General features: G+C 50.1%; 1 protein-coding gene across 4 annotated transcripts in view; it reads left to right on the forward strand.

Annotated features, from left to right (window-relative positions):
* The first annotated feature begins 922 nt into the window (after positions 1-922).
* GJC2 (gap junction protein gamma 2) overlaps positions 923-27,513 on the forward strand; it is a 49,433-nt gene continuing 22,842 nt past the window's right edge. Inside the window, exons 1-4 of one of the 4 annotated variants that reach the window (XM_077184227.1) lie at positions 923-1,309; positions 2,852-3,022; positions 3,516-3,591; positions 7,713-7,823. The gene's annotated coding sequence lies outside the window, so the exon portion shown is untranslated. Of the gene's footprint in view, positions 1,310-2,851; positions 3,023-3,515; positions 3,592-7,712; positions 7,824-11,461; positions 11,559-17,256; positions 17,563-27,513 lie in introns of those variants that run through there. The other 3 variants (XM_077184257.1, XM_077184321.1, XM_077184371.1) reach the window with 3 other exon arrangements.

The following is a 27,513-nucleotide window of genomic DNA, read 5'->3' on the forward strand; positions in this document are numbered from 1 at the left end:
ATTTCATTCCCAAGTGTTCTTTAGCTTTAACATTGATGTTTTCATGAAACTTCCAAGCCCTTCAGTCCCTCCAGCAGAACATAAGCTGGGAGGGCTGGGGGTATTCACCTGGAGAGGAGAAGGCTCCAGGGAGAGCTCAGAGTCTGAAGGGGCTCCAGGAGAGCTGGAGAGGGACTGGGGACAAGGGATGAAGGGACAGGACACAGGGAATGGCTCCCAGTGCCAGAGGGCAGGGATGGATGGGAGATTGGGAATTGGGAATTCCTGGCTGGGAGGGTGTGAGGCCCTGGCACAGGGTGCCCAGAGCAGCTGTGGCTGCCCCTGGACTCCTGGCAGTGCCCAAGGCCAGGTTGTACAGGCTTGGAGCAGCCTGGGATAGTGGAAGGTGTCCCTGCCTGTGGCAGGAATTGCAACAAGATGGGCTTTGAGGTTCCTTCCAACCCCAACCCTTGTGTGATTCCCTTCCTTGGAATGAGCAGTCTGTCAGAGCTCCTGTCCCACAGGGGGTGGCTTCAGCTGCTTCCCCCCAAACCACACAGCCCCAGCAGCTGGGTCTGCAGTGCCAGGCTGGGATATTTTCTCACCCAAATCACCTCTTACCAGAGCAGATTTGTGCCTAAACACTTCATTTTTGGGTTTTATCCTCTTCACATCCCATTCTTCCAGTTTATCCAGCTGCTCTGCAGCACCTCTTGGTCCAGGTCATCTCCAAACCTCCATCCTTCACTTTGAGGACAACAAGCAGAAACTCTCCTTGGGCCACCCTTTTAGTCCCTCGCATTCACAGCCATGACTTGATGATTATTTTGCTCATTTACCTTTCTTGGACTGCTTTGATAAATCTTTCCTAGATTTCCTAGAAAATATTGCTTCCTGTCGTGGATTTCCCACTGCTTGGTTCTGGGACTGGCTAAACAAGCAGGAGGATCCTGTGTGTATTTGTGGTGTGAACCACGCAGGCTTTTCCTGTGCTTTTTCCTGTCCTGTTTCAAGTGATGGGCTCTGATTATTGGGCTCTGATTATTGGGCTCTGATTATTTTTCCTTCTGAACCGTGGGATTTTGTTACAATTTGAGGGACGCGTTTGCAATGGGAAAAGGTCCCCTCTAGATGGCAGGAACGGCAGCGGGAAGGCGCTGGAGTCTCGGAGCAGCCGAGCGGGAGGCTCAGGACGCGGCGCCCGCCTCGGTGCGGGGCTCTGCGGCCACCGCGTGGCACCTGCGGGGCTGTCCCCACATGGAAGTGCCCAGCTGCTGCTCCCTGCGGATCCCTGCTGCCAGCCCGGCCTCGGCTCAGCCCTGCGGGACGGGTGAGTGCAAACCCCGCGCAACGGGAGCGGGGGCAGCTCTTGGGAAACGGGAACAGCCCATCCTTTGGATGGTTTGGGTCCCCCTTCCTGGTGAAGGGAGGGAGGGGGAAGGAGGAAGTGTCCCAGCCTGGCGGGGTGTCCCAGCCTGGCGGGGTGTCCCAGCCTGGTGAGGTGCCCTGCTGTAGCTGCTGTGTGTGATGGAGCAATGGAGAACGCCTGGAATGCCAGAGCTAACGCGAGCTGACAGGATGGAGGTGACAGGATGGCAGTGGGAAACAGAGGGAGTGGGAGTGGGTGGTGGAGGCAGGCTGGTCCCCAGACAGGTGGCACAGCTGTGGAGCATCTCCAGAGTGTCATTTTGGGTGCCCCTCTCCAGCTTTGGTGTTTTGGAAGGGCTGTGCTATTCATTGAATCCCAAAGCTGGGTGGGTGAAGGCACTTGTTGAAGTGAGTTTAATTCCTGCATCCCAAAAATGAAATGTCTGGTTTGTTGATTGAGTTTGCAGCCAAAAATGCCTTTCTGGCTCTGTGGGTTTGGTACTGGCTCCTTGGGGTATTCCATTCCCACATCCCTGGGGCAGGCAAGGACCACGCTGAGCATGGCAGGTGTCAAATGCTGGGCCCTCCATAACTGCAAACATCTGCTCCCAGTGCTCCATGTAGGGCTGGGATTGAGGGATCAGACTGGAAATGTGTGGATACAGGAGCCTTCCAGCCCAGGGGTTGTCTGATTAAAGATGCTCCTTCTGGAGGAACATTTTCCCACCTAGGTCTTCCAGGCAGGAAGGTGCTGGTCCCAATTTGGGGTACACCCAAGTGAAGGAACAGGCCTGCTCCTGGCTTGCTTCCAGAAATGTCAGAAATGGGGATTTTATATAACTAAATATTCACTGTTCTGTCAGACTGAGATAAATTTGGACAGACTTCAGCTTTTTTCAGCTGAGATGCTTTGGGAAATGTGGCAGCACCTATATCCCTGCAGGAGGAGGATGCTGGGGGAGGAAGAGGAGGGCAGGGGATGGTAAAAGCTGGGATAAAACCTGCCCTGGGAGCTCTCTTGTCTGTGGCTGAGGATATTTTGGAGCCCATGCCAAGAAAATAACAACGCCCTGTAGCACTTCTGCTTCAAAGCTGTTGCTTTGCAGTCATTGCATTGTTTTTTGCTGAATCCAGGCTGACATGCTGCTTTTGGGGCAGCAGCTGATTATTTTCCCCCTGTTTTTCAATTTTCATGCCTACCCAAGCTCTTTGGCAATAGAATCACTCCTTCAAGGGGTGAACATGAGGTTTGAACTGAGGTCACTTCTGCTCTGACACAGCAGCACCCAGCTGCTGGGAATTCAGGAAGGCAGGCATTCCCCAAAGCACCCGAGAAAAGCTGGAGCCACACTCCAGGACACCTTGAAGCAGCCAACATTAGCCCAAAGCCCATTTTCATCCATCCTGATGAGCTCAGAGACTTGTCCTTGCTGTGGTTTTCCTTGGTATCTCCGTGCCGTTGGAGGCAGCTCTGATTTTCAGGCTTCCTTCCATTCCACTGCAGAAAGGCACCGCGGGGCAGAGCTGGCCTGGCAAATAATTGGGCAGCTGGCGTAGAAAATGAGCAAGGAGGGGAAGAAGGAGCAGGAATAACCCTGATTTTCCTGCTTGTCCATCAGCGCCCGCCTCGCTCCGCGCGCGTCTCCCACGGCAGCACCGGGATCGAGCAGCCCAGGTATGGGAGCCTGAGGGGATGTGCTCGTGGTGGGGCATGAGGAGGGTGTGTGGTGGGTGGCTGAGTGCTGCCAGAAGTTATCCTGGGAGGAAGAACTCCTGGGATCTTCTGGAGAGGCTGTTCAGGAGGGCAGGCTGTTAATTGCCACCTTTTTTGGCAAAGGCAGCTTTCCTGCTCTATCCGGGAGGGAAAGATCTTCTAGGGAATCCTCCAGCAGCCTGCATGGCTTCAAACAGGAGAGCAGGGAGTTGGGGGTCTCATCCTTATCCCTCCACACTGGAGCCACCTGCCTGTGTTCCCCAAAAACCTCTGGCAGCTCCCAGCTGCTCCAAAATGGATAAAGAGCAGTGGAATGGTGGGAGCAGAGGGAAGTGGGCTTGGGATGGATTATCCTGAACTGTGTTGATCCTGAGCATTTTTCAGGAGGCTGCAGCTGGGCTGGGTGGTGTGATCCATGCCAGGGTATCCTGATGTCCCTTGTGCTCTCCCACAGGACAGGGAGGTGACCACCACACTCCAGCTGCTGCCACCTCACACTGAAACTCCAGCACCACCAACATTGACCACAGGTAGGTCCCATTATCCCACACCAGCCAAAAACCCTCCCTGGGATAACTGATCCATGTGGGACTCAAATGGATCCATGCTAGTATCCCATGGCCATGGCACTGCCCCTCCAGGGCTCTTGGCCCGAGCCAAATTTGCCCCTCCAGGGCTTTTGGCCCGAGCCAAATTTGCCCCTCCAGGGCTTTTGGCCCGAGCCAAATTTGCCCCTCCAGGGCTTTTGGCCCGAGCCAAATTTGCCCCTCCAGGGCTTTTGGCCCGAGCCAAATTTGCCCCTCCAGGGCTTTTGGCCCGAGCCAAATTTGCCCCTCCAGGGCTTTTGGCCCGAGCCAAATTTGCCCCTCCAGGGCTTTTGGCCCGAGCCAAATTTGCCCCTCCAGGGCTTTTGGCCCGAGCCAAATTTGCCCCTCCAGGGCTTTTGGCCCGAGCCAGATTTCCTCCTCCAGGGCTTTTGGCCCGAGCCAAATTTGCTCCTCCAGGGCTTTTGGCCCAAGCCAAATTTGCTCCTCCAGGGCTTTTGGCCCGAGCCAGATTTGCCCCTCCAGGGCTTTTGGCCCGAGCCAGATTTGCCCCTCCAGGGCTCTTGGCCCGAGCCAGATTTGCCCCTCCAGGGCTCTTGGCCCGAGCCAAATTTGCCCCTCCAGGGCTTTTGGCCCAAGCCAAATTTCCTCCTCCAGGGCTTTTCTCTGGCTGTGCTGCCTCTGGGAAGGAAGTTGAGTGGGAGGACGGGATTTTCTGCCCAGCGTGCCGTGTCTCTGCATGCTCCAGGCTGCTCCTAGGAGTCCTGCCGTGCCCATCAGCTCCATGAGGCTGAGAGTGGCCCTGGCAGCTGGCTCAGGGGCTGTGCCTGCCCTGCTGGGTGCTGTATTTGGGTCAGCCACATCGACTGCATGTGCAACTGTGTCATCCCTGGAGAGCGCGGGACGCTGATCCATAGCGCGGCCGGCTCCGGCCGGGATGGCACGCACAGCCTGCCCGCCTCCCCCTGCTCCCAGCCTCCAAAACTCAGCAATCCACCACAGGCTCAGCTTTTTGCAGCAGCAGCAGCTGTGATTCTGCTTGTCCTGGACGTGCTGCAGCCCTGTAAATAAGCAGAAGCCATCTGCAATTCTCATTGTGCCCTGGCAACTGGTACGGCCACCGCAAGGACCGGATGCGTGTGGAGTCAGGGGTGCATCCCCCTCCTGACTGATTCCTCTGTGATTCCTGATTCCTCTCTGTCCAGCCCAAAAAAAGAGGGAAAACAGGATGTTTTTCTGGATTTTTCTTTCCCCATCTCCAGAGACGCAAAGAGGGGATAGAAAGAAGGGAGGCAGAAAACCCAAAATTTCAGTATCCAAGTGGAGCATATATAAATTTGTATTCCTTCATTTCCACATAGAGGGAAATTGAGGAATACAATTTATTTTATTGAAGCCATGTGGGGAATAAGACTCCTGGGAACTGGGTCCAGTGAGCACAGGGAAGGTCCCCAAGCCATCAGCCCTGCATTAATTTGCAGATATTCCCTGAAGGATCCGGGGTTGCTGCTCCTTTGTATCACTTCCTAATGGAAAACAAAGTGTCTGTGTGGTGGGCACTGAATTGTGTCCAGCCACAAAAAGGAGGGAAAACAGGATGTTTTTCTGGATTTTACATTCCCCATCTCCAGAGATGCAAGGAGGGGATAAAAAGAAGGGAGGCAGAAAAAGGAAAATTTCAGTACCCAGATGGAGCTGGGCAAATATAGATTTGTATTCCTCAGTTGTCATATAGAGGGGTTTATTTTATTTAAGCCATGTGGGGAATAAGATCCTTGGGAGCTGGGTCCAGTGAGCACAGGGAAGGTGCCCAAGCCATCAGCCCTGCATTAATTTGCAGATATTCCCTGAAGGATCAGGGGTTGCTGCTCCTGTTTTTATCAATTCTTGATGGAAAACAAAATGTCTGGGAAGCAAACTTTAGGGAAGGCCTGGCTCCCTGATGTGGAATCAGCATGGAGGTGATGGAAAAAAAACAGAAATCCAAGAGCAATGCTCCAGTCACCACCAATGTGCTGACCTGGAGATGCTGGGTATAGGATCAGGAAATAGAGGAGATTTATTATTGTTCCTGGCTGGAAGTGCAGGATATGTGAGCTGCATCCCTTGCTTTGAACATGGTTGAAATCCTGGGATTTTTAATTTTTCCTGACTGGAAGTGCAGGATATGTGAGCTGCATCCCTTGCTTTAAACATGGTTGAAATCCTGGGATTCATCATTTTTCCTGGCTGGAAGTGCAGGATATGTGAACTGCATCCCTTGCTTTGAACATGGCTGAAAATCCTGGGTGTGGGGGGCATGGACTGGAGGGAGAAAGCAGCACCCCAGTTTGGATGGAGGGGTGAAACTGGTGCCACAGCCCAGAGCAGAGGGACAGGCTCCCTCCCTGGCAGGGTGGGTGTCTGTCAGGCTGTCCCCTGAGCAGGGAGGGTGATCCCACACCCTCCATCCATGTGGGTCTGGCTGCTCCTTCCTGCTGCAGCTGATCCCCACCTCCCAGCTCCCTCCTCCAGGGGCTGCCTGCACTCCCTGCCAGCATCCCCAGGAGCTGCCTGCCTCCAGCACAGCACCATTTCTTGGTTCCATTTGCCTTTCCATATTTTTTTTTAATATATAATATTTTATTCACCCCGTGTCTTCCCAAGCACAGATGCTGCTGCTCCTTGGGGTCATCCTCAAGGTCACAGCATTGCTGTGGTGGCACCTCTGGGATCTTTACTGGGATTTTTTTGTCTGAAACCCACCCTGATCCCCTCTATCTTATAGAGAAGACATTTCACTGGTGCTCTTGCAGCAGCTCCTGTGTTCCCAAAGGCAGGCAGGACCTTCCCTTGTGCATTGTCACCACTGTGGCTGCCACAGATGTGCTGCCCCTCTGGGCCTTGGGTGCCTCTGAGGATGTTTTGGCTCTGTTTTCTCACCACTTTCCCATTTAAGAGTTGTGTTTATCAGTGAAGTCTCCCTGCTGAGCCTCCCCTTGTGCAGCCCATCCTCCAGCCCTGACCATGCTCCCTGCATTTCCCAGAGCAGCTGGGGCTGCCCCTGCATCCCTGGCAGTGCCCAAGGCCAGGCTGGACGGGGCTTGGAGCAGCCTGGGACAGTGGAAGGTGTCCCTGCCATGGCAGGGGTGGCACTGGGTGAGATTTTAGCTCATCTCCAACCCAAACCATCTGGGATTCTAAGATTCCTCCATCTCCTCAGTGTGCTTTCCCTGGAATCAGCATCCAGGTGCAAACTCCTGCAAGGATCCAAACAAAACCCCCCTGGGAGCATCCCTCTGTTTGATCAGTGAGCTGTGACCTCCTGTTCTGATTTATATCCCCCAAGATCCCATTTCCTTCCTCTCCTGGAGGAACCTCACCCCAGTGCTGCTGTCAGGGCAAAACTGGGACCAAAACAAAGCCTCCTGCTCTTGTGCAGGTGTGGCATGAAGCCTTTCAGGAGATCTCTTGTGGGAAATGAATTTGTAGAAAATTTTTAAAGTCTCATAGAAGGTTTGCATAGTATATATTGGTATGTAAATTTTGAGATGGGAAATGTCAACTTAGAAATATTATAGAATAAGATCGATATTGTTGACAGAGAAATGGAATTAGAAACAAGTTTTAAAAGATAGTTTTATAAATTAGACTGGATATTTTAGAGAAATAGAACTATAAAAGCTACAGTACAGTAGAACTCATGAGAAGTCATTTTAGATAATTACTTTTAAAGGATTTACAGTATAGTGTGGTAAAAGTCAATAAGTTAAGAAACAATTGTAATTAAAAATAGTTTCTGATTATAATGGTGTCAATTATAATATCTGTATTACCTTACTCTTTACATAAAATGAAAAAAAAATTTAAAGCACTTCTCAATTACTCTAAGACTAAAATAAAAGTTTTTAAAACACTTATCAGTTACTCTAAGTAAAAAAAACCAAACAACCTCAAATCCGCCACTCTCTGAGGAGCAGCAGCTTCTCCCCGTGGTGCCACCAGCCGCAGGAGCGTGGCCGGGGAGGGGACAATGGTGCCATTGAGGGGACAGTGGCCCCGTGCTGCCGTATTGTGCCTGGCACAGATGCCCGGGGCTGACGGGCTCCTCCTTGGCTTTGTTGCAGGGCTGAGCTGGAGCTGCCCGGGCTCTCCCTCCCTTCCCCTGCGCTCCGGGAATGCGCTGAGCTGAGCCGAGCAGCCGCCGCTCCACCGGCTCCGTTTCCTGCCTGGGAAAGGTACAGCCTGGGGCACCTGCAGGGGGATTGGTTACTGTGACATAGCATCAGAATGTGCGGTTGTGATTTAGTATAGCATCATCATTTGGGGTTGTGATACAGCACAGCATCATCATTTGGGGTTGTGATACAGTATAGCATCATCATTTGGGGTTGTGATATAGTATAGCATCACCATTTGGTACTGTGATAGAGCACAGCATCATCATTTGGGGTTGTGATACAGCACAGCATCATCATTTGGGGTTGTGATATAGTATAGCATCACCATTTGGGGTTGTGATACAGCACAGCATCATCATTTGGGGTTGTGATATAGTATAGCATCACCATTTGGGGTTGTGATACAGCACAGCATCACCATTTGGGGTTGTGATACAGCACAGCATCATCATTTGGGGTTGTGATACAGTATAGCATCATCATTTGGTACTTTGATACAGCACAGCATCATCATTTGGGGTTGTGATACAGCACAGCATCATCATTTGGGGTTGTGATACAGCACAGCATCATCATTTGGGGTTGTGATATAGTATAGCATCATCATTTGGTACTCTGATACAGCACAGCATCATCATTTGGTACTATGATATAGCATAACATCATCATTTGGGGTTGTGATACACCATAACATCATCATTTGGTACTGTGATATATTGTGCATAACATAATTATTGTGCATAACATAATTTGTTATTATTATGTAACAGAATAATTTGTTATCATATAACACAACATAATAATTTGGTATTGTGGCATACCAATTTATTATTATGATATAATTTGGTATTATGATATAATAATTTGGTATTATGATATAATAATTTGGTATTGTGATATAGCATAACATAATAATTTGTTATTATAATATAACCTAATATAATAATTTTGTGTTATGGCATAAGTAATTTATTATGATAATATAACATAATGATTTGTTATTATGACATAACATAATAATTTGCTATTATGATATAGCATAACAACATTTGCTGTTATGATATAGCAACATAATTTATTATTATGGCATAACATAGCATAATAATTTGTTATTATGGCATAACATAATTTATTATTATGGTATAACATAACAATACTTTGCTATTATGATATAGCATAACATCATAATTAATTAAAAATCCCTATAATTTGTTATTATAGCATAACAGAATAATTTGTTACTATGATATAGCATAACAGAATAATTTGTTACTATAGCATAACAAAAATTTGTTATTATATAACATAAAAATACTTTGTCATTATAACATAACTTTTTATTATAATGTAACAATTTGTCATTATAGCATAACATAACAATTTGTCATTATGACATAACATAATTTGTTATTGTGTCATTGATTGTAATGGCAGCAGTATTAATTTTTTTAATTTAGCTAATACTCTAATTGGTTTAATTGTTTTAATGTTATGTTTGAGGTAAGTTGAGGCAGAAATAAAGTTGATGTAACTCATTTTATAGGGTTTTAAGGCTTGAAGTTGTTATTATAGGGATTTTTTTATAATGATGGGTAATTTTCTTTTTAATGTAATGAGAAACAACTGCTCACTTTCAAAATTTAAAAGGTTTGTCAAACCTTTAAAAATACAGCAAAAGGACTACATAAGGAAAAATTCACAGTGCTGGCAACTGCTCTTGTGGACATGTCATTATCTATCTATAACAATGTTTTATTTTGTTTTAGTTTTTTAATGCTTTTTCTGTTTTTTTTCATTGTCACCTCCTAACCAGGATGGGCCTCTTTGGGGGGGCACTGACAGGGTGGGATTGTGGATTTGGGAGCAAAAAAAAAAACTGGGGAGGGAAATGAAGTTCCTCACCCCAGGAGTCTGTGTCCCTGTTTCAGTGATCCTTGTAATATATTGTGTATTTATTATATTTTATATATTGCATTTATCAAGGCAGCATCGAGAGCCATGAAAATGATCATTTCTTCCTAAGCCTGCAAAATATTTTGCATTAAATATTTGCATAAGATACAGAAATCCAACTCCATTGGGGTCTGGACAATCCCTTAAAATTTGAATCCAGGATTTTGCTTGGAACCCCTTTATACAAGGCTGAATGAGAGTTTGCTCAGAGTCTGATACAGAGCAGGGCTGAGATTTTTTTTGAAGGAGCATATTTAAGGTTGGTTTTGAGCTGTGTGGTTACAAAAATGATTTCCCTAAGAATTTTCTTGCCCAAAATTCCTGAAATCCTCAGATTTGGGCTGAACTTTGGGCTCGTGACTGTGCCAAGGGCAGCAGCAGCTGCAGCAGCAAGTGCTGTGGTGCTGCCTCTCTCCTCCCTCCTCCTCCTCCTCCCTCCCTGGAGCATCCCAGAGCTGATTTCCTCTGGAAAACTCCTCCTGGGATCCCATAACCCCTGCCCAGTCAGCCAGGCTGCTCCCAGCCTGTTCCTCCCCCCCAGAGCAGCTGCAGAGCAGAAAAACACTTGAGAAATTAAATTAGGGGATGAAAACTTGGCTGCCCCATCCCAGCTGTTCTGAGGAGCGAGGACATCTCTTAAAATTTCCTTCAAACCAGGAAAAACAAGTTATTTTGAGGAGTTTCACATGGAGAGAGCTGCTTAGGACACACTGAGGGTTGTGTATGTTTAAGAGATGAAGAGCCACCAGATTTTAAAGGTTTAGGGCCTTCTTCATGCCAGATTCTGTTCAATTTTGGGGCTTTCTTTAATTGCAGCGAGTAAAACCTCAGTGATTTGGACTCCTGGAAGCCAGATCTCCCCTCACAACACGGGGCCTTTAAGGAAAACATCAATTTTTGTGAGGTCAGCCAGAAAATCATGCGGGTTGGCAAGGGGAAGGAGCAGATGACAACGTGCCAGAGGTTGTGGCCTCGGCGTGGGGCAATTATTTAATCCCTGCTTGAGGCTTTGAGTCAGGGGCAACATCCCCCCCTATGCAGCAGGGATGTGCACAGGGAGGAGAAAAATCCCTCTGGCAGAGAGCAGGAGGGGCTGGAGGAGGAGGAAAATGTCCCTCTTGTCCCTTTCCAGCTGTTTTCCCTTCCAGATGTTCCCCCTGCCCTGCAAAACGGGGTTGGGAAGGCAGAACAGGGGTGAAGAGGAGCCTCTGGTCAATAAAAGCCATTAAAATACAAAATTTCACCAACAGGCACTGCTTTGGGCATAAAAACTGCGGGGAGAAATGGAGTTTTTTGGTGGTGCTGCAGTGTTTCACTGCAGCTGTAAGGACAGGGAGAGTTTGTAGCCAACTTTCCACCAGGTTTGGTGCAGAAAGGAAAAGAAATCCCAAACAAGAAGGAAACATTCTTATCCAGCTGCAGCACCTCCGCTTCCCGCCTTCCTCTCCCGCTCCAAGGAGCTCTTTTTGCTATTTTTAGCCCTAAACCCTTCAACTATTTGAATTATTTGATTTTTTTTTTTCCATAAACACCGCTCTGGGCTCTGTTAGAGCGAGCGAGTTGAATTCGTCTCGCTGTATTTTTTTTATGGCGTTTTTAGGGTGGGCTGAGAAGCAAAATCCAAAAACAAAACCAAGGGAAGCAAAGGAATCCTTGCTGTCCCAGGGAGTGCTGGGGTGCAGATCCAGAGGAGTTTTCCCGTCCCACGTCAGAGCCGTGCTGGGAGGGAGGCAGGGAGGGAGGAGAGCGGCGCAGGGAGCGGCACCGGACGGGGATCCAGGCACCCACAGCTGGCCAGGATGGGACCATTCTGGGAAGGACTCAGCCCAGCGCTTCTCCGTATGTTACTTTCATGTTTCTTTTGTTTTGTTTTCTTTTGTTTTGTTTTGTTTTTTGTTCTTCCCTCCTCCTGGTTTTGCCGGCGTTTGTAGCTCGGTGCAGATCCCCTCCCTGTGCTGCACCCCCCTGCTCTGCTCCCACCCCGCCCTTCATTTTTTGCCCTTTCCCCATTATTAGGGTGGGAAATGCGTTTGCTGAGGCTGAGTGTTCCTGTGGTGCCCTTCCTGCCGGGGTAGGAGCCACAACATCCCTATTTGGCATCGGTTTGTGCACACTTTGCTGCTGTAAATCATCCCCCGGCACGCAGGGCAGAGCAGATCCATGTCCAGGCAGTTTGGGATTAAATCAAACGTGGTTCAGCTTTTTCCTCATGGAAAAAGGAAGGAATTCTTCCCTGTGAGGGTGGGGAGGGGCTGGGATGGAATTCCCAGAGCAGCTGTGGCTGCCCCTGGATCCCTGGAAGTGCCCAAGGCCAGGTTGGACATTGGGCTTGGAGCAGCCTGGGATGGTGGAAGGTGTCCCTGTCCATGGGGTGGAATGAGGTGATCCTTAAGGTCTCTTCCACCCCAAACCATTCTGGGATTCTGTCAAACCCCTCTGAGCTCCAGGACCTCCTGCCAATCCCCATCCCAAACCTCCTCTTATCTCAGACCACCCAAGCTGGGGGGAGGAACACCAAATTCTGGTTTCCCTGCTGATCCTGTGCTCCATTCCTGAGGTTTCTGCAAAATTTGGGATCTGCATCCTCCTGGCTTTGGGATCACCAGCTTAGATCCCCTGCTCCTGCATGCTGAGCTGGGCTGTGAGGCACAGCTGGAGAGCAGCAGCCATGGGGGCTCATCCCAGCAGCAGATGTGGATTTGCAGCTGGTGTATCTGATCCATGATGAGTTTATCTTCTCTGTAAGGTGCTTTTGGCTTGTTTTTAAAATAAGATCCAAGGCTGTGAGCACCCTTTTCATCTTCACATCCCAAACACCTTGCAAAGGCTGTGTTCCCTCCTGTGCAGCTGGGGAAACTGAGGCAGGGGGAGCCCATGGCTGGGCAGCATCACCACCAGTGGGAGCTGAACCTGCTCCTGGGTGGCCTCATCTCCTTGGCCAACCTTCCTTGAGGGAAAACTCTCCTTGGGCTACCAAACACCCAGGATGCTCCTCTGGGCTGGGATCTCCGACTTGGATCCCCCATCCCCACCTCAAGCTCCTGAGATGAACCTCATGTGATGATGCTGTTGAAGTTCCACAGCTTTTGTTTGTCCCATTCTTCAAAATCCTAAAGATCTTCCCTGTGGCTGATGGGTGACCCTGAGTTGTGTCCCTTTTGCCTCCAGATCTCTGCAGATTTAGTTGTCCAAAGGATTTCCTGGAGAGGGGGGCCGGAAGGAGCTCCTGACCCTCCTTGTTCATGAGGTGGCCTGGGAGGGGAGGGAATTCCTCCTTCCATCTCCTCCCATCCCAAAAAGCTCTTCCATCTATCCCAAGCACAGGAGTTTGGCTGAATTAATTTATTGGTAGAGAGCTGTGTCCTCTTCTGGTGGGAGGAGAGCAAATTCCATGACTCCCCCAAAGGGAAACAGAGTCCCTTAAACCCTGGGACCTTCTCCCTTCCCCCAGATTCCCTTGGAATGCCACAGGAGGGCAACCTGCCCTGTGTCCAAGCTTCCTTAGAGAGGCAGAGGGAGGAAATCCCAGCTCCAGACAATGGGAACAGGAACAGGGCCATGAGGCAGATGGGAATCTGCTCCTCCTGCAAGCTGGGAGAGCCATTTCCCTGACAATCCTTGGGTCTTGTCCAAGACCAAAATACCAGGAGGGTTTTATTTTTGTGTGTGTGCGTATGTCACAAGGAAACCACTCCTTCCCCAGCAATATGGTGTGCACCATGCTCCTGAATGATCCCAGGGCTGGGGAGAGCTCTCTTCTCCTGTCATTTATGGCCTGGCTGGAGTTCCTCCACCCAGTGCTCACCCCAGCATCCCAAGGGTCAGATTTAGGGCTGCACAGCTCCCTTTGACCCGCTCTGTCCCTTGGAGATTGACGAGCAGCCATGAAAATCCATGTGCTTTCTGCTCCTTGCTGCCAGGAGAAGGGAAAATAAAGGAGTTTCTGTGGGATTTCTGCACGTTGCAACCTGGGGCTGAAGCAGTAGAAGTCAGGGAACACGGATAGCAAAGGAGCAGCCCCATGCTATAAATTAATTAAGGCACATGAGAATAAACTTTGCTGGAGCAATTTGTTTATCTCCCTGCCTCTCCCATTTTTTGGTGCTATGGGTTGTGCCACTGTTTCTCTGGCTGCATCCTCAGAAGGTGAGGATCCCATGTCCCACCCTGAGGAATGAAGTTCTCAGGTTTTTGTGGTTGAAATGGCTCCTGAGGTATTAGAAAGTCTCTTTTTTCCCAGCCCTGCAACTGAAGAAGTCGAGATTCATTGGTCCTGCTTTGTTTATTTTCTCTTATCTGTAACATTCTTTCTCTGACCTGCTGAGATCTGTCCAGCAGGTTGGTTTGTGGCACACTGACTGCCCTTGGGGTGGTGTTGGCTTTTTATAATAAAACCTACCTGTACTTTATTTACAATAACTTTCCAATACCTATCCCCTATGTTAGACAGTCTGTCTCTACTCTAAACCAATCCAGAAGTGCCACCATCACAGCAGTAGATGGAGGACAAGAAGAAGGACAGGACACGCCCAGACTCCTCCATCTTGCCTCTTGAACCCCCATTCTAAATCCCCAAAATTCTACTTTTCCACCCTGTGATAAATTCACTGTCATTCTACTCAAACTCTTGTGGCTTGCAACTCCTCACACAAAGTTGGGAATTGTTTCCATGGGCTAAAATCAAAGGCACAGGTGGTTTTGACTCTGTGCCAAGGTCTCTGAGCCCCTGCCAGGGTCTCGAGTCCTCCAGGGCAGCCAGAGCAATGTCCTGGGCTCTGACATGAAGTGACTTGATAAGGACAAGCCCTTGAGCAGGTCAGAATTGCTCCTCTAAGAGCTGCACACTCTCTTTTTTCTTCAGTTTGACTTTTCGCTCCTTCTCCATCCTCTGGGGGTGGATGCCAACTTTTCCTGGCTCCAGTGGGTGTGGAGGTGTGGGAAATGCTGAGCAAGGTGAGGGTCTGAGGGTGATTTGTGCAATCACAGGCCAGCAGAGGCTGGAGGTCCCTCAGGAGGTGCAGATGCCACCAGCACCCCATGTTTGGCAGGGAGAGTTTTATTTCCTATCCACTTGAAATTCTTCTGGCTGCATCTTGTCCTTCCATGGAGTATTTTTGGGATGTCTGTGAGCAGCACAGAGCACCACAGACTCAGTCCCATCACCCTGATCATTAATGACACCCCACAGCCTCATCCCTGCTTGTCATCTCTGGGAGGTGCCACCACCACCAGCTGGGCCCTGTCACTGTCACAGGGGGGTGGCAGGGTGGTACCAGCCACAGGACCCTATTTTCTGAGGGGTTTACACCCAGAATCCCCATTTCCACCAGCCACAGGACCCTATTTTCTGAGGGGTTTACACCCAGAATCCCCATTTCCACCAGCCACAGGAGGGGTTTACACCCAGAATCCCCATTTCCACCAGCCACAGGACCCTATTCTGAGGGGTTTACACCCAGAATCCCCATTTCCACCAGCCACAGGACACTATTCTGAGGGGTTTACACCCAGAATCCCCATTTCCACCAGCCACAGGAGGGGTTTACACCCAGAATCCCCATTTCCACCAGCCACAGGACGCTATTCTGAGGGGTTTACACCCAGAATCCCCATTTCCCCAGGGCCAGGACTGAGAGAGCTCAGTACCTCTGAGGTGTTGTTATTTCTCACCCCTTTTCACACCCTTTTAAAGTGGCTGGGAGCTGTGCAAGTCTGCTTGGTGTGAAGCACCTTTCAAACACATGGCAGGGAGCAGCGAGCCCCTGATGGCACCGGCAGTGGGATGGAAATGGGCAAAATCATGAGAAAACAGCCCAGAAATGGGGCTCATCCCCCACTGGGAGAGGCATCACTTTCAGCCCAGCCCTGAGCACCTTTGGGTGCTTCCATCCCTCCTCCGTGCCACCCTCTGGATTGAGGCAGGGTTAATCCATGCCACGACCCCAAATCCTGTTCCCTCCCAGTGGCAGCCCCAGACAATACCAGTTCAAACATGAACCCGAGCCAAATTCCTCCAGGCACGTTTTCATCATCCTTTTTTTTTATTTTATTTTTGTTCCTGCCGGTGACAATGGCTTTGCTCAGGGCTCTGCCCAGCCCTTTCCCCTGCACTCCAGACAGTACCAGGTTGGCTCAGACATGAATGTCCTGGTTTCCTTTCCTCCCCCTGCCCCGCAGCCCCGGGGAGGCGCCGCTCTCCAGAGCATCATCAGGCCATGTCTCAGTGACCTGGTGGCATCACTGTGCTCCCTCCCTGCACCTCCTGTGCCCCGGGGCAGGTGGGAGCCAGCGCCGGCTTCACTCAAAGCAGATAAAAAAGAAAGCGGTGCTGGAGGACGTGGCATTCACGTTCTCTGAAAAATCCCTTTGCTCGGGGTTTTTCTTCTGAGAAGCCTCAGAGAAAAAGGAAAATAATTCTTATCTCATTTGCTTCTCCTGTTTTTTGCTCACCTAGAATGTATTTGCAAATTGTTTACTCACAGGTGATTGTTTCATTGGATTCTGGTGTGAGTTGTTTTCACTCTTTGGCCAATCAGGGCCAAGCTGTGTCAGGACTCTGGAGAGAGTCAGGAGTTTTCATTATTATCTTTTCAGCATTCTGTCTGTATCCTTTCTGTATTCTTTAGTATAGTTTAGTATAGCATCCTTTAATATAATATAGTATCATAAAATAATAAATTAGCCTTCTGAGAACATGGAGTCAGATCCATCATTCCTTCCTTCGTCAGGGGACCAAGCAAACACAATAAATATATAATAAAACCATAACCATAATAGTCATTCTAATAACTACAACTATAGATAAAATCATCATCATCATGATAGTCATCACATCATAATCATCAATCATAATCTCACTGCCCTGACCAAATATCCAACCTTGAAGTGAAAGATAACGAAGCAAATCTGACATCAAAGGATCCCAGAGATGGCTTTTCTTCTGCTCAGGGACCATAAGTCTAGAATGTGTTTGGAGATTGTTCACCCACAGGTGATTGTTTCATTGGATTCTGGTGTGAATTGTTTTGTCTCATTGGCCAACTGGGGCCAAGCTGTGTTGGGGCTCTGGAAAGAGTCAGGAGTTTTCATTATTTCTTAGTATTCTGTAAGTATCCTTTCTGTATTCTTTAGTATAGTTTAGTATAGCATTCTTTAATATAATATAATATAAAAAAATATAATATCAATTAGCCTTCTGAGAACATGGAGTCAGATTCACCATTCCTCCCTGCAACAGGAATCCCTGCAAATACAACAGGAGAAGAGGAGGGGAGGAGAAAGAGAGAGAGGGAAAAGATGATGCCGGGGGCGTTGCAAAGCAATCCCTGCTGTAGACACAACCTCGTTTGACAGCGTGGCTTCTCCTGGGAGATTCCCCAGGAAAAGGGGGACCACCAGGGCCTGACCTCGGTACCCAGAGCCCCCAGGCTGTTTTTGGGGAGGTGTTTAGGGTCTTTCCAGATGCCAAACCCCATTAGTTCTGCCAGGCTCCTGGGATGCTGCAGCTGCCCAGCAGCGCTCGGGAGGAGCCGCTCGCCGCTCCCGCAGCCTCTCCTCCAAGGGCATCCAGAGCCAGGCTGCCTCCCACGGGGCTGTGCTGCATGCTTGGCTTGCTTTGATGGGAGGTGGTCGCTGTCAGGCTCACAGAATCCCCGGACAAAGCGTTTCCCAGGCTGCAGGGACACGGGTGAGATCAGCCGCGGCTTCAGCGCCTGCTTGGATGGAGCCAGGGGTTTGCAGAGCATGGAGGCGGCGTGTGCTGGGGAGAGCCGGGCTGCTGGAGCATGAGACATCCCTGCCTGGGGCATGGAGAGCTGCCCAGCACCCTGGTGTGAGTGGAGAGGTGAGGAGCTCTGCTGGGAATGCCAGGAGAGGGACTCTGTGTGCCTCCAGGATTTTGGGAGAAGGGAGGACTTGTGTGGCCTCTCCTTCAGCCCCAGCCTGGGAGGTGACCTGGGGCTGGTCCTTCTGTGGGTGAGACCCACGGCAAAATGAGCAGAGTGGGGCTGGACCCTGCCTGGGGGCTGCTCCAGACCCTGCCTGGCTTTTGGGGTTGGTTTGGCTGTTTCTGCCTGGAGATCGGGGAGAACTCCAGTGGCAAATGCAGGGTTTGATCTCCTGTGCCCATCCTCAGCTGCTGAGGGGGCTCCTGAAGCTGCTGTGTGGGGTGGTTACAGCACAGAGGGATACCCTGGAAAACAGGAGAGGCACATGGCCAGCTCACAGGTTCAGCTTTCTGCAAGAAATTCTGTGTCTAAGGGCAAACACCCGAGGTTTTGTGCTCTGGCCAGGACCTGTGTGGGCGTGGAGCTCCTTTATTTATTCCTCCATGAGCAGAGCTCTCCTGGAGATCCCGGGGTGGGAGGATGAGGAGGAAGCTCAGCTCCAGCTTCCTCACAGTCCTTCTCCCTGTTTGTCTCCCTCCCTCCCAGATCCTGTGGCTGCAGAGCCTCCTGGCAGCCCAGAGCACTTTTTTAGCCATTCCAGAGAATTTGAATAGGCCTAGTGAGGGCGAGCTCTGATTTATTGGGAGTGTTTTTATGGTGTTTATGTTGGCAGGCTGCAGTTTGTGTACGGCTGGAAACGTTCACGGAAGCCTTTTATCACCAGGGCTGAAAAACAACAGAGAGCTGATGAGAAGCCCTGTGCTAATTGCAGAAGGGTTGAATCAGGGCTGCAAAATGCCTGGCTCTGAGGGGCTGCTGCTGCCTGCAGTCCCCAAAGGGAAGGAGAGATGATCTCAGCCATCAGCAGGGTGGGATCCATCCAGGTTGGGTCATTTTGCCACCGAAGGTCACATCTGGCACTGAGAGGGACAGATTGTGGTGGTGCCTCAGGCTCCTGTCCCTGCTCACAGCCTGACAGAACAAGATGATCAGCAAATGCAAGAGGTTTCAGCTTGGGAAAAGAAGCAGTTGGTTAAATGTGGGGTTTTTTTATAACTCAGATGTGGGGTAACACCTTGTGCTGGTGTTGGAAATGGGGCTCATTTCTATCCCATCACTCCTCTCCCCAAGTCTTTGTAGGATCTCAGTGTCCTAGCTGAGGTTTTAGTGAAATCAGTGTCTTGGTGAGATCCCATCATCCCCTGTGGGATTTGGAGTGGTTGAACCTCACAAGCCCCTCACAAGAAACAACCTCCTGCTCTTCGTTTTCCACTGGATTATCCCCCTCCCATGAGTCCTGCAGAATTAGTCTGAGAGCAGGAAACTTTTTCAGGTGCCAGCAATGGATCATCTTGGAGCATAGGGAAAGAATTAATGCATCTGCCTTAAGAAACCTACTTTGAATTCAGCTCCTGATCCCTCCAGCCATGTCCACCTTCCCTTCTCCACATCACAGGTGCTGAGGAGAAGTGGGTGATCCATGGGGTGTGAGCAGCACCTTGGTGTGGGATGGGAACTCTTAAGGGCAGTGTAAAATGTAAAAAGAGTTGCAGGGGGGTGCCACACCTTGGGCAGGGTGTGCTTTGGGTCTCCTGGTTCCTCAGAGCAGGTGGGGACATTTAGAGGGGTGGAGGGGAGAGCTGGAAGCTGAGATGAGTCCCAGACAGTCCCTGGCTGTCACAGAACCCCAGAATGGTTGGGGTTGGAAGGACCATGGGCAGGGACACCTTCCACTGTCCCAGGCTGCTCCAAGCCCCATCCAGCCTGGCCCTGGGCACTGCCAGGGATGGAGCAGCCACAGCTGCTCTGGGCACCTGTGCTCAGCTGTGACCGTGGATCAGGGATCTCAGGTTGAGGGAAGAGATGAGGATCTGACTCCATGCATCAGAAGGCTGATTTGTTATTTTATGATATATATTACATTAAAACTATATTAAAAGAACAGAAGAAAGGATTTCATCAGAAGGCTGGCTAAGAATAGAATGGGAAGGAATGATAACAAAGGTTTGTGGCTTGGACTCTCTGTCTGAGCCAGCTGGGCTGTGATTGGCCATGAATTAGAAACAACCACATGAGCCCAATCCCAGATGCACCTGTTGCATTCCACAGCAGCAGATAACCATTGGTTACATTTTGTTCCTGAGGCCTCTCAGCTTTTCAGGAGGAAAAACCCTAAGGAAAGGCTTTTTCATAAAAGATGCCTGTGACACTCAGCTCCAAGGAGGGTAGACCACCCAAATTTAAACAATGAAATCCCACCCCAGTGCCTTAAATCCAGTCCTGGAGGATGCCACAGAGATTTCATCCTTTTGAGGAGACCATGGCACAAGGTCCTGCCTCTGCATCACCCCAGAGTTGCTCCATACCCCTGCAGCCCTTATCCCAGAAATATCCACTGGGACTCCCCTGCCAGGCAAAAGGGCACTTGATTCCAGGCCAGCTGTTTTGGAAAGGTCCTGGCTGGCATTAGGCACCTCAGTAGATGTGTCCTGCTGGCTGGATCCTAACAAGAAAGGAGGGAAGGAAGGGCACAGCAGTACAAGCACATCTACGTGCCTCTAGTCTAGTCACAAGTACAAGAAAATTTAAGGAATTTGGTTCAAAGTGTTTCAGTGAGGCAGAGAACCTTCTCTTTTAAGAGATTTCTGATATCTCTCAGCCTGCCCTGAACCACACAGATTGTAAAGGAGGAGGAAAAACACAAAAGCAACAAATCCCCCACTTTGCTACTGGCAGTAAAATTTTGGCTGACACATTTGAGCCTCTGTTAACCCCTGGCCCTGTGAACGTGCTGCTCAGGGCAGACCTTACAGTAGGAAAGCCCATCCTGCTGTTAGTCCAAGCTTCCTAAAAACCAGCCAAAACAAATATTTGGAGGAAAGGCAGGGGCTGCCTGGCGGGAGGACTCGGGCAGGAATGCTCCTGCCACTGGGCAGGAGGTGACATCATCCAGATTCCTTCGCTGAGGAATGCAGGATTTGGTCTTCCCTGCCAGTAATTGCTTTTCAAAAACAGGGAAAATCTGCCCAGGGAAGCAGATTTCACCCAGCCCCTTCCACTGCCCAGCAGAGAGGCTGAATGTTCCCAAATCCCCTTCTTGTCCCTAGTTTAACATTGTGTGCACAGGCAGGGTGAAATTGGTCATCTCCCAAACCACAAGTGAAAGCACCCAAAATTCCAGAAGTGGGGGCTGGACAGGAATCTGGGCAGGGAGAGCTGGTGGGGCAGCAATGACTTCTCGGGGTGGCCAGGATGGGGCAGGTGATGGGCTGGGGGTGTGTGTGGACTTCTGTGCTGGGCAGACTGTGCTGAGAGCTGCAGGAGGAGCCCATGGTCACCTCCATGGTGGCCCCATTTCTCAGTCCTATGAAGCCCAGTTGGGTGTTTCTGAATGCAGAACTTCAGTGGTGACTGGAGAGTGTTGGTCCTTGTAGAACCTTTCCAGTTTGGATTTTCTCTGGTTCTGTGGCTGGAATAGGCTGATTCTGAGCAACCAGCTTGAGCCAGGGCAGGGACTGTCCCCCTGTGCTGGCACTGCTGGGACACCTTGAATTCTGTGTCCATGTGTGGGCTCCTCAGGCCAAGAAGGACATTGAGGGTCTGGAGCAGCAGGAGAGGCTGAGGGAGCTGGGCAGGGGCTGAGCCTGGAGCAAAGGAGGCTCAGGGGGGCCCTTGTGGCTCTGCACAGCTCCTGACAGGGGGGGACAGCCAGGGGGGATCGGGCTCTGCTCCAGGGCACAGGGATAGGAGCAGAGGGAACGGCCTCAAGTTGTACCAGGTGAGGTGTTGATTGGATATTAGGGTGATTTTATTCCCTAAAATGTGGTCAGGCATTGGAAGGGGCTGCCCGGGGCAGTGGTGGAGTCACCATCCCTGAAAATGTTCAAATACACATTGATGTGGCACCTGGGAACATGGTTTGAGGTGAACACAGCAGTGCTGGGTTGATGGTTGGATTTGATGATCTTAGAGCTCCTTTCCAACCTTAATTTCCCTTAATGATCAGTCTGGTAGGGCTAATTCATCATATCCATGTAATCCCTGGGAAGAGGATGGGATTGCATGAGTGGAATCAGAGGGTCTGTGGCAGGTTTGGGGAGGCTTTTTAATGAAGGTAATAAATTTGTGGGTTTGTGTTCTGCAAAGATGCTCCTTCTTCAGGCTTTGAAGCTGCATTCATTTCTTCTCCTTCTGTATAAGGAATTGGTGTTGCATTCATTGTTGCATTTAATTAGAATTGGAGGTGGATGCCCAAAGAAGGGATTTGCATTAATTTGGGATTAATTGATATTTCTGCTGTGTACCTGTCTGTGGCATTGTGTGTTTTTACAAGTTTTATTGTTGTTTCTGTTACAAAAAATAGCTATTCTCAGTTAGAGAAATGGTTTGATCCTTTGTACCCCCATTCCATCCCCTCAGAATGCTTTCCCTCTAAGTTCTTTACTCCCTACCTCATTCATTTCTCCTTTTCCATGAAGCTTTTGGCTTCTCCTTTGGGTTGAACACCCCACCTCCCATCTCCAGCCCCTGGAGCTTGCAGCCCTCCACCCACCCCAGGCTCTGTGGAGGCTCCACAAACACCTCTGGAAATGGATGTCAGCAGCACTTCCAGCAGCAGCAGAGGGGTCAGTTCCTGTGGGATGGAGGCTGCTGCCATCATTTCAATAGGTGGAACTGCTGCCATCATTTCAATAGGTGTAGTTCAGCTGCCCCCATTACCAGTCCAAATGGGTGATTTAGTGCCTGGAAAAGCCTGAAATATTTTGCTCTCAGTGCCTGACAGAGGATGGCTGGCAGGAAATGAGCTCCAAGGCAGGGCAGGTTTTGCTGGTTCTCTAATTTCCCGCCAGGTTTTGGAAATTCTTGGCAATGAAATGGAGAGCAGAAGAGAAGGGCCTTGGCCAAAGGAGAAATCCCACTTGGTCAGCAGGATTTTTGGGAAGGGTGGGGTGAGGAGCTCTGAATGGGCAGCAGCAGGACAAGGGCTGGACCTGCTCTGCTGAGGTTGCTGGGATGTGGGGTCAGGTGTGCCAGGAGAAGGCCTGCTCACTTTTGGGGCCCCAAAAAAGTGGGGATGGACACAAAGCTGGGTCTGGGCTCATGGCAGGGTGATAATATTGAATTTTGTCACGGCAGAAGAGGCACACACACCCTGTGACCATGTGCTCACCGGGGTCTGAGGATGAGGGAAGAGATGAGGATCTGACTCCATGTTTCAGAAGGCTGATTTATTATTTTATGATATATATTACATTAAAACTATACTAAAAGAATAGAAGAAAGGATTTCATCAGAAGGCTGGCTAAGAATAGAAAAAGAAAGAATGATAACAAAGGCTTGTGGCTCAGGCTCTCTGTCTGAGCCAGCTGGGCTGTGATTGGCCATTAATGAGAAACAACCACATGAGCCCAATCCCAGATGCACCTGTTGCATTCCACAGCAGCAGATAACCATTGGTTACATTTTGTTCCTGAGGCCTCTCAGCTTCTCAGGAGGAAAAATCCTAAGGGAAGGATTTTTCATAAAAGATGTGTGTGACACACATCCACGCAGGAGGGTTGGGATCAGGTCCCACATGGGACAGGGTGACAATGCCATGGGAGAAACCTTCTGTGGGACATCCAGGGCTTGGTTTGGATGTTGTCCCCCACCAGGCAAGTCCCTTCCCCTGTCATATCTCAGCCACCCTCCACCCCAGGGCTGTGTCTGGTGCTGTCAATCCTGGTCTGCAGGACCCTCACAGCTCAAGGGAAGACAAAACCAAGATTTCCCTTGTTCCCTTGGGACAGGGGGAGATCACAGAATCCAATGGTGTGGGTTGGAAGGGACATTAAAGATCATCTGGTTCCCAGAAGGAGAATGCAGGCACCAATCCCATTGCCTCACACATGCTGAGCAAGCACTCCACCACTGCAGCTAACCCCCTGTGGGATTCCACAGGGGTGGAATAGGGAATAAAGGGCATGGAATAGGGATCTTCTGCTCATTTCTGCCTGCAGTCACCCCAGGGGCAGCACAGAGCTGGCCAAGCAGCACTGACATGAGCTCCAGAGGATTGAGTGGAGGCTCCAAGGCTTTGAGATCAGTAGAGACCAAAAAGCAGCCAAGAAAAAAGATGATAATGGGTGCAGATCTGCTTTAAAATGACACAAGGAAGCTCAGAGGCTCTGTAGTTACCACAGCTCGGTGAGTCGGGTGCCACCAGTCAGGTGTGGGGCTGCTCCTCTGGCTCCAGGCCCCCCAGCAGGACATGATTTGGGGGGGTTGTTTCATGTTAGGTTGTTTCTTCAAGTTTCTCAGAAACACAGATGGTGGTGTGGTTTCTTAATTGTTTCTGTCTGGAGGCTTGAAGGGAGGATGACTTGGAGAGGAAGGGAGGGAAAGAACCAGAGATGGAAAGAGTGAATTTTCAAGCAGAGCCTCCCACCACTTCATCTTCTTTCCTCAGCTTCTGGTGATGGCCAGGGTCAGTGATTGCAGCTTTTCACTCCAGAAAATTCTCAGGGGGTTTCCTGGAATATTGAAATGTGGTGGGATGGGTGCCCAGGCAGCGACCACCACAGCAAAGAGGATGGACCTCAGCATCAAACTGAGACCTGTCCCAAAAGCTGCCTGGAGGTCAGAGACTCTGGCTTGGCATTCTCAAGGTCTATTTATCACTAAGTGAAGGAGAATCAGGGTTTTTTTCCCCTTAAATACCCCCTTTCCACAGCATTTTCTGTGTTTTTTGTGTCTTTAAACTTAGCAGAGGAAGCTGAACCAGCCCTTGGCTGGCAGAAGGTGTGGAAGAAATGTGAGCACCAGACTGGGAGCCTGGGAAGGGGCTTGCTGCACGTCATGGAGGGATTTTAGGATTATTGTGAATTAAACCATGACTGCAACATCCTCTGTGTCCCATCCCCAGCCTCACAGAGGAGCTTCAGGCATCCCTGCCTGGGAACCAGACAAATTCACCAGGGGTACCTGCCCTGGCAGCAGGAGCTGCCCCTTCCCAGGGGTGGTGGAGGTTTGGGGTGAGCAGGGCAGGGCTCACCTGAGCTGTTCTTTTCTCTAGCAAAACCTGCACCTGATTTTGGGGTCTCCTCGAGCCAGGTCTCATAAGCTCTTGGAGATTTATATCACACCCAAGATAGCTCAGCTACCTTAGAAGGCATAAAATCAGCAGGATGGCTTCTGTGGCAGTGTTGGAAACAGAAATGTTTTAATAAAGGGCAAAATAACAAAGCTCTTTATGGAGAAAAAAACAAGCCAGGTGCAAGAGGTTCTTGCTCCTGATAAAACACCTCACAAAAGCAATTTGTTTCTTTGTTCTCTTCTTTTTCTAGTAAATCGCCCAGGCAGGACCTTTTGGCTCCTGTCCAGTTGGCTATCCTGAGGTTTGAGGTGAAGTCCCCAAGGTCCTATGGGATGTCTTTTCACCTAACTGAGGAGAGAAACTTCTGGGCTTTTTTCCTTTTGGAGGAGACAAAGGATAATTTGGTCACTCTGTCAACAGGGGGCACATCCCTACCTGCGCCCACAGGCCTGGTGCTCCCTTGGGAAGTGTCAGGATCTTTAGCTGCTCAGAGTGACCCTGAGAAAAGTTCAAAAGTCTCTTTTCCCAGCCTGGCGGCCGAAGAAGGAGTCAGAGCTCTTCCTTTCTTGGTCTCAAGGTTGTTTATTGTGTCTTATCTATAAAAAATTTTCTCCTGCCCCGCTGAGGTCCATCCAGCAGGGCAGACAGAGGCACTCTGCCTGCCCCCAGGGCTTTGTTATCTTTTTATACTAAAAATTACGTGTACAATATTTACAGTTACTTTTCAATACCTATCACCTATGTTAGACAGTGAGCTTCTACTCTAAACCAATCCAAAAGTGCCACCATCACAGCAGGAGATGGAGGCCAAGAAGAAGAAGAAGAAGGAGAAAGGCTGGACACACCCAGTTCCCTCCATCTTGCCCCCTGAACCCCCATACCAGAAACCCTAAAATCGACTTTTCCACCCCCTGATAACTTCACTATTATTCTGCCTAAACTGTTGTGGCTTGCTGATCTTCATCTAAGGTTGGTAATTTGCTCCACAGGTCATAATCAAACCCACAGGGGTTTTGGGCTCCCCTGAGACCCCTGGCAGGGCTCTTGGCTGTTCAGGACAGCCAGAGGGATGTCCTGGCTCCTGACAGGGAAGATCTCTGCATTCAGGACCAACCTGAAAACAAAGACCAAGCCCTCATCTCCTCTTGTCTCAGGCTGTGGATCAGCCCTGAGCATGGAGCGTTGCTGGCTTGGGCCCACAGCCACGAGCTGCAGCTTCCCCTGTGTAACAGGCATGGGAAGGCTCTCCTCCTCCTCCTCCTCCTCATCCTCCTCCACCTTCCTGCCCTCCCCTTCCGCCCCAGTGTGCTCATTCATGAAAAGTTCCCAGTTGGAAGGACGTGAGGAGGGGAATTGGTGTTGGCGCGTTTTTTCCCGCGCGCCGGCCAAGGGAGGTCGTAGGCCCAGAGGGATTTAATCTTTGTTTTCACAGCTGGATTCCACATTATCCTTGCTTCTCTCCAGCTTTTTATTGCTGCTCATTGCCCAGAGCAACCTGTAGGGAAGCAGAGTGTGTGCTGGTGTGGGGCACAGCCTGCTGTGGCTGCCCAGGGACAGTGAGGGGTGCTGTCCCTCACAGGACTGGTGACCTCCCCAGGACAGGATGAGGAGCAATGGCCATGAACAAAAACACAACGAGTTCCACCTCAACATGAGGAAAAACTTCTTCCCATGGTGGGTGGCAGAGCTCTGGAACAGCTGCCCAGGGAGGGCGTGGAGCCCCCCTCTCTGGGGACACCCCAAACCCACCAGGATGAGTTCCTGTGCCACCTGCTCCAGGTCACCTGGAGCAAAGAAAAGACTGGTGGAAGGCACAGCTGAATGAAGCTTCTCCCCCAGCTGTGTCCAGCTCTGGGCCCCTCAGTTTGGGAAGGACATTGAGATGCTCAAGTGCATCCAGAGGAGGCAACGAGGCTGGAGAGGGGCTGGGAACACAAACCCTGTGAGGAACGTTTGAAGGAGCTGGGGGTGCTCAGCCTGGAGAAGAGGAGGCTCAGAGGTGCCCTTATTGCTCTCTACAACTCCTGCAGGGAGGCTGCAGACAGGTGGGGTTGGTCTCTGACAGAACCAGAGGACACAGCCTCCAGCTATGTCAGGGAAGGTACAGGTTGGATATTAGGAAGAAATTTTTCACCGAAAGAATAATAAAGTACTGGAATGGTCTTCCCAGGGAGGTGGTAGAATCACCATGTCTGGATGTGTTTAACAAAAGACTGGCCATGGCACTGGGTGCTAGAGTCTGGCTGAGGTGTTAGGGCTTGGGTTGGGCTCGTTGATCTTAGAGGTCTCTTCTAACCTCTAACCTGTGATTCTGTGATTCTGTGATTCTGTGACCCTGCCTGAGCAGGGGGGTTGGACTGGCTGATCTCCAGAGGTCCCTTCCAACCCCAACAGTTCCAGGATTCTGTGATTTCATGACCTGTTCATTAAGGATTGAGGCTGGAAGGGATTGTGCGCTCCTGCAGTGCGGCCACACGGTGGATCCTGTCTGGAGGAAGGTGCCATCCCATAATGGTCCCCTGAGGACACCTGGCTGCAGCCCACATCTCCTGGCTCCTTTCATCCTTGTCCAACCAGCTTGGTCCATCCTTTGTTGGGACAGGGCAGGGAGCAAGGCTGGGATCATCTGCCTTGGCCTGAAGTGTGATGGTTTGGGGGTGTTGGTGTAGGTTTGGTGGTGTTGGGTCATTTTTCATGGTGCTGGTGTGGGCTTGGTGCTGCTGCTGTAGGTTTGGTGGTGTGGTGTGGGTTTTGTGGTGTAGGGTAGAATTTGTGGTATAGGGTTGGTGATGCTGGTATAGGTTTGGTGGTGCCAGTGTAGATTTTTGTAGTG

The sequence above is a fragment of the Agelaius phoeniceus genome, chromosome 1, assembly GCF_051311805.1.
Source record: "Agelaius phoeniceus isolate bAgePho1 chromosome 1, bAgePho1.hap1, whole genome shotgun sequence".
Lineage (NCBI taxonomy): Eukaryota > Metazoa > Chordata > Aves > Passeriformes > Icteridae > Agelaius > Agelaius phoeniceus.